The sequence below is a fragment of the Coenobita brevimanus genome, chromosome 74 (assembly GCF_032717465.1).
Source record: "Coenobita brevimanus isolate Jiangsu-jjx chromosome 74, ASM3271746v2, whole genome shotgun sequence".
NCBI lineage: Eukaryota > Metazoa > Arthropoda > Malacostraca > Decapoda > Coenobitidae > Coenobita > Coenobita brevimanus.
The window spans coordinates 37316501-37324000 of record NC_137027.1 but is presented as its reverse complement, the minus strand read 5'-3'; the positions used below and the strand labels follow the sequence as shown (position 1 = coordinate 37324000).

General features: G+C 40.5%; 1 pseudogene; it reads right to left on the bottom strand.

Annotated features, from left to right (window-relative positions):
* Nucleotides 1-4747, bottom strand: part of LOC145407833 (neuropeptide CCHamide-1 receptor pseudogene) — a 7413-nt pseudogene extending 2666 nt beyond the window's left edge.
* Nucleotides 4748-7500: the final 2753 nt, after the last annotated feature.

The following is a 7500-nucleotide window of genomic DNA, read 5'->3' as shown; positions in this document are numbered from 1 at the left end:
TCACACATACACTACACATTCATATAGCCTACACATGGAAACACACACACACACACACACACACACACACACACACACACACACACACACACTCTCTCTCTCTCTCTCTCTCTCTCTCAAAGCATTAATCTAACAACCTGCTATCTTTTCATCTATTTGTTCTTTCATCTATATATCCACCCATCTACCTGCCACCACCTACCCTTCTCACAGTGGACACAATGGCCAGGTATCGGTCAGCTGAGAGTGCCGTCAGCGTAAACACAGTCACTCCCACCGACACGTTCATCAAAAACTCAGTCAGTCTGCACATCAGGTCCCCGAAAGGCCAGGACTCTATGAAGTATATCGTGGAGACAAAAGGGACGGTGAAGAGGAGAACCAGGAGATCCCCAAAGGCCAAGGAGATGATGTAGATGTTTGGCACTGAGCGGAGACTTCGGTTTCTGGCCAAAATCAGGACCAGCGTGCCATTACCTGTAGAAAGAACGAGAAGGAGGTGACTGGGTTAGTGGCATGGATAGTGGGAGTACAAGAGTTCAAAAGAAAGGGGCCGTGAGTTAGTGACAGGGATGGAGTAAGTAACTGAGTTCAAAAGATGGGTAGGTGAGCTATGGCTTGGGATGGAGTGAATACAAGAGTTGAAATAGTGGTGGCGACCATCATCCACCCACTTGATGTAGTGTTGCCTGCTTCTTCCTGCACCTTTTTCATTCTTTGTCTGTGTCTGCCCTCCTCCATTCCTTTTTCCTCTCATTTTTCGTGTCACTTTTTATTCTTCTTCTTTAACTTTAAGGTGGCTCTACATTGAGTGATAAGCCTAACGGTTTCCTGTAAGCCAGGAAATCATTTACAACGCTGGGTGGCAACCATATAACCAACCCATACGTGTTCCCTACATGTCAACAAGTTAGTTAGCGCAGGGTTTGTGCCCCTTCCCGTAAAACAACTAACTCAAAGACAAACGGCCACCTCTTACAGGATTGTGGCATCTGGCTATAGAGGGATAATAACCTAACTTCGACCGAGTAAAATCGTCAGGGCAGAGCAAGAATGAAATACCCAAGATTTCACCCTATTGAGAGGCCATCTACGTTATTCTTTCGCATATATTTCTTATTAACTCCACACGATTTAACTGAGCTTTGGAGAACTATCGATCTCCAAGGATTTTAGATAAAACTGATCAGTCTCTTCATTCCATGAGGGATTCCAAAGTAAAATAAAATTGTCTGACGTTAGCTAGAATAAACTTTACCAGAGAGAACTCTCGGAGGGGGCACCACCCACGACCTAAATTAGCCAAGAGCTGAGCATTTTACTTTTCCTTATGACCCTGACCTTCGAGGGATTATTCTCAAAACACATTTACTCCGTTTATGGGTTGCGTTGTACTGTTCACACACACACACACACACACACACACACACACACACACACACACACACACACACACACACACACACACCTAGGAAAACTTCTACACTCACACCAGGAGAAAAAAATACAGACATCCTCGGCTTCAGGGAGTAAAATATTCATAATTTAGTATTTCATTCCAGCCAACGAAAGACGAATTTAGTTGCTTGGGTATGACGACAGGAGCCCGAGGGTGTCAGTACTATCACTGCTACTCCTCTCACGTTTGTGTCTTCTCTGCTGTTTCATCCTTCTAAAAGACATTTTTTTTTTTCAACTGTTGGGAGTCATGGGAAACGGAATCTATTTTTTTTTTTCTATGTGAAGCCCCTCCTTAGTTTAGCAAAATAGTAGAATGTAAGCCCACCCTCCAGAAAATAAATATAATAAAGTAACGTCGAAATATTGCATAGGATAAGGATAACCAATTTACCTCGACAACGAATTTCTTATACTGTATCCCTGTTGTTTTCAGAAGAGATTAAAAAAAAACATAATACTTTCTAGGACGGAATAAGTTCGCGTAGGTTATATCAAATCCTCCAATTCAAAGTGTCTGAAATTGGCAAAATAAATTGACTGAAGGAAGCAACGAAGCAGGAATTTAATGAAGATGCACCATGAGCGTAATGCGATAAATTTCGTAGCTAAATGAGGAAGACAACCGATAAACAACATTAGCATATAGATTAATTACATGGAGATTAACCCTCTTCCTACTGGGCCTTACACTTAATGTTTTTCCCCCCTCTAATATCAGGCTGTAATACTTAACACTAGAATGGCCGCGAAATAATGGATAGGGTGAAGTGGAGTTGGTTGGTTGGTTCGAAGTTGGATTAACATGGTTCCCTGGTTCCCCCCTATTCCCTCTTTCTCTCCTCCCAGCCTCCCTCCCTCCCCCCCATCTCTCTCTCTCTTTCTCTCTCTCTCCCACTTAGAAGTTCCCACTCTCAGGTGAAGTCTCCAAGGGTCACATTTTATAGAATGTTAAGTGCTCTCTCTCTCTCTCTCTCTCTCTCTCTCTCTCTCTCTCTCTCTCTCTCTCTCTCAAACACACACACACACACACACACACACACACACACACACACACACACACTAACAGACGCACATTCACACTCCTACTCTCTCACATTCACCTTTGACTACATTCCCAGAACTGCATCGTTATCACACACACACACACACACACACACACACACACACACACACACACACACACACACACACACACACACACACACACACACACACACACACATCTTTCATTTACATTTATAAATAATTTAACCAAATAAATGAACAAAAGAATGAGTGAATAAATAAATAAAAGAAATAAATAAATGTCATAAAGACTTTGTAGTTACTTGTAGAGAAGTATATTTTAGACTTGTGGTCGAGCGGCTTTTATATCTTGTAGTAGTTTCCCCACCAGATGTCATGTAGTGACGGGAGAGGTAAAGAATAGTATGGGACTATTTTTATTTGTCTTGGAAATATTAAACAGGTATAATAGTATAAGTCCTGGGTAGCTACCTCCCTGTCTCGCTATCTCTCTCTCTCTCTCTCTGTTCTAAGGCTAATCTCCGTCTCGACCTCTCTCTAGGGTCGCTTGTCTCCTTCTAAACTCTCTTTCCTAAAATCTGGTGTAGTAAGGATGCGTCACGTATGTTCCTCATGGCAACCAGACCTTTCTCACGAGAGGACTGCTGACAGCTAACTGCATCATCTCCTTACTGGCCGCTGTCGTCAGCTTTCCTCCGTGTAAGCATGTTTAGCGCTGCTCGCTTCTCGCAGACACAACACCTTCTCATCATTTGACTTCCTGCTTCTATCTGTCTCTCTATCTATCTATTTATCTATCTATCCATTATGTAGTCCTATATTTGCTCGGCCGCGCGAAAATGGCGTACCATCGACATTTAATAGTTATAATATATTAATACATACTACATACACATTATAATGAACTTATAAGCTAATTAAGTGAAATACATAATATTGTAAAGTAACATAATTGTATGAATATTGTATACATATATTATTCATAGTAAATAGTGATTATTCAGTAATATTACATTTTTAAATAGAGAGAGGTCGAGACGGAGATTAGCCTTAGAACAGAGAGAGAGAGAGAGATAGCGAGACAGGGAGGTAGCTACCCAGGACTTATACTATTATACCTGTTTAATATTTCCAAGACAAATAAAAATAGTCCCATACTATTCTTTACCTCTCCCGTCACTACATGACATCTGGTGGGGAAACTACTACAAGATATAAAAGCCGCTCGACCACAAGTCTAAAATATACTTCTCTACAAGTAACTACAAAGTCTTTATGACATAAACACATATCTATATCCACAAACCCATCTATCTATCTATGTATCTACCTATCTATGTATGTATGTATCTATCTATCTATGCATATTTTTGGGACGTGTATGTAAAAACAAGTACAATACATAAACCAATATCTATCTATTTTTCTATGTATGTACAGTATATATGACATGTATATCTAAAAATAGATACATGTATAAATCTATCTATCTATCTATCTATCTATCTATATGTATATACGCAGAGGGAGAGAATGTGTACCCTTCTTTCTCTCCCTTTCTCTCTCTCTCTCTAGTCCTCCCCTGAAACTCCAGTAATTTTCAACTTCCGTAATCAGATAGGTCATTGTATCCATTCTAAGGTCAGGCCATTACAAAGGGTCCTACAGTCTGTGTGGTGTCTAAATCTACGTAATTTCACCCAGCCCCTCACTTACCCACAACTCCCACGACGAAAATAAGAGCGAAGACAGCTGGAACGATGTAGGAAGCCAAGGGTTTACGTAGTTCAGGACCTAAAGTATCGTTCAGACCAAGGTGGCTATCATTCTCAGTGTGGATTATAGATGACCAGTCGCGTCCAGTCAGTTCGGTGGTTGTGGAGTTGGTGTGGATGCTTGTGGAGCCTCCTGAGTCCCCAAGGGTGGCGTTTGGGGTGAATGGAGTGGAGAGGAAGGCCTGGAGAGGATTTCTAGTGACATCCAAGGTGGACTGAATCAGAGCCTGGATGGATGAGTGTTGTGGATTTTGGAAGAGTGGATTATGTTGTGGACTGGACTGAATCATAGACTGCAATGATGAGTCTTGTGGATGATGGAACAATGCGTGATGTGGAGAGCGTGAGGAATGGGTGTGGAATTTCCATGCTGACGAGTATACAGACCTACCATGCCAGAGTTCAGAGGGGAGTGAGTGTCGGGAATGGTTTGGGGGTGAATGAAGTACACCTCTGGAAGTTGCAAAGTCCTCTAGGTTCTTCATGGCGATAATTTTCCCTCAGAAGACAGAAGATCGAGGGTTAAAGAAATCGTCTGGTGGTAGCAAGGGCAAGAGAGAGTTCTGTGGGTTTGTGAAGAATGATTTTGCTGATGGCAAGCCACTAAAATCGCCAGCTGGGTGTAAGATGGAAATGGCTGAGGTTTCTATCGTCGTCTTGAGAGCTAATGGAGGCTTTGATGAAACTTCTAAGAAAAATGAAGTGGCTAAGTGACTGGGCCGACGCTACTCTCTCTCTCTCTCTCTCTCTCTCTCTCTCTCTCTTTCTCTCCTTAAGCTTCTGCCAGTAGGTAATATATAACTTTGCTAATGTTCAATAAAGACGGTAAAGTCAGTGCTGTTTCGTATTTATTAATATATTTCTAACTTTCTATGTCTGTCTCAAAATGGAAAACTGACTGTGCTTACGAATATGGAATTCTGGAGATATGTATTTTTGTGATAAATTTTGGCAAATTTTTAGAGAGAAAATTACTAATTCACTTTGTCTTAAAATTTGGGTGGAAATAAAATAAGAGAAAGGCCAAGATGATGATGACGATGATGATGATGATGATGATGATGATGATGCATATCGTTTACGGATGAAGGTATATTTGACTGTGTAATGTATTAATACGAAGTGGTGAGCGAGAGGCTTGAACAGAATGCTTTGTGACAGTTGGGTTGTTGAGAGGAGAAGAGAGGAAGACCGAGAACCAGGCAGAGAGACAATGTAGTGGAGTATCTGAGGGAGGGCGGTGTGGGAGATGGGATCCTTACTGACTAGGGTCAGAAATATGTGCAGATCCTGTGGTAGATTAATACATACAAAGATTAAAAAGACAGATAAAATGTTGGACCGAGAGGCAAAATGATACAGACAGACTGAGAGATAGAAAGATATAATAGATATATAGATACCAAAACCTATGGACGGCCAGGTAGACAGACAGGTAAGTAAATAGATAGACTGATAGGTAGAGAGATGAACAGGTAAGCAAATGGACAGCCAAACAGATGAACAGATAAAAAGATATTAAGAGACAGTAAATAATGTGAGAGAGGGTAGTGGTGTGCCGTAGAGGGAAAGGTCGTTACTGAGTAGGGAGATAAGTCTTGGCTTCTGCTTAAGTCTTCCTCTTTTCTTAATCTTTTCTTCTTCTTCTTCTCTCTCTCCAACTTCGTCTCATCTTCTCATTACCTCATATGCTTTTCTTTTAGTTACTCTCTTTTCTTCGTCTTCTCTCTTTTTTGTTCTTTTCTGTTTTCTTGTTGTGGTTTCCTCTCTTTATCCTCTCCTCTCTTCGTCTTCTCTTTTCCTAGTCCTCTCTTCACTTAATCGTCCCTCCACTTCCTCGTCTTTTCTCTTTCCCTACTCTTCTCTCTTCGTCTTCTCGTCTCTCCTTCTCTTCCTTTACTCCTCTCTCTTCGTCTTCCCGTCTCCTCTTCTTCCCTCTTAGTCTTCTTTTCTCTTCGTCGTCTTTCCGTTGTGACTTGAGATCTGTGGAAAAGTATATGGAAGTTAATAATCCATTCAGGCCAAGATTTATTATTTTTGTATTGTCTAAACTAACGTAATTTTTTTCTGTTCAGCTTATAAGACCCCATGTAGTGAAGAAGTCATTGTAGGCTAGAACTAACAGCATCAGTTACCTATATTCCTTCAAAGGTAAATACACTTGTTTTGATAGAGCAAGAAGAAAATGCCTGAAGGTATCGTTGTGAAGAGGTTTATATTTATCTCTCTGTCTACTCATCTCTGTATCTACTTCTATCCATCTATTTATTTGTCTACCTATTTATCTATCTATCTACCTGCATCGTTGTGAAGAGGTGTATATCTCTCTCTCTGTCAGTCCATCTCTATATCTACTGTATCTCTATCCATCTATTTGTCTACCTGTCCATTTATCTATCTATCTGTCTATCTATCTACCTATCTATATCTATCTGCCTATCTAACTTATGTATATATATTCTGATTAGTACCTCAGAAGTCTATTATCAAATTAGATATAAATTGCGTGGCAGTATTTTTGCTTGTTATTCACCCTATATTAAGTAAGACTGACGTTTGGATAAGAAATTTGCAAACACCTCAACTCGCAGTGCCAAGGGGTATCTTCAAAGGATATTTTTTTCTTTTTTAGGGGACACTACAGTAATTCCAAGTGGAGAGATTATACTAGAGTTTTTATTAGCCCTTTCACCACGATGACGTCTGTTCCTGCCATCTTCAGTCAGTTCCCTTCAGCTTAGGACAGATTAATTTCTAACTGATAAGCTTCGATATAGCGTTCACTAACTCCTTCGCTTATCCTTGCCATCTTATGTTCTTTTCAGATTAGGGGGCACTTAGCTGGTGGGATTTATATACATTTAATTAATCCCTTACCTACAGTGATGCTTGTTTTATTCTTGATATTCAGTGCAGGATTTTTATTAAGTGGATGGTTTGAAATAGCCTTCATTAACCCCTTCAAACCTAGAGGTCATTCCTAGGCTAAGTATAATCGTCTTGAGGTAAAAAGAATATGCTTAACTGATACGCCATCGTAGGGGTTAATCCGGGTGATATGAGGGATTGAGAAAAGTTGTTGTGCATAAATTGATGTTCTTGAGTTTGACATCTAATGTGGCCCTGCAAAACTTTACATTAAAAAGAACTGCAACCTTGAAATGCCCAACACTCACGGGTTCCAATGATTTACTCGTAGCTAATGAAAACAGTCTGGCGTTATCTGGTACAGAATGCT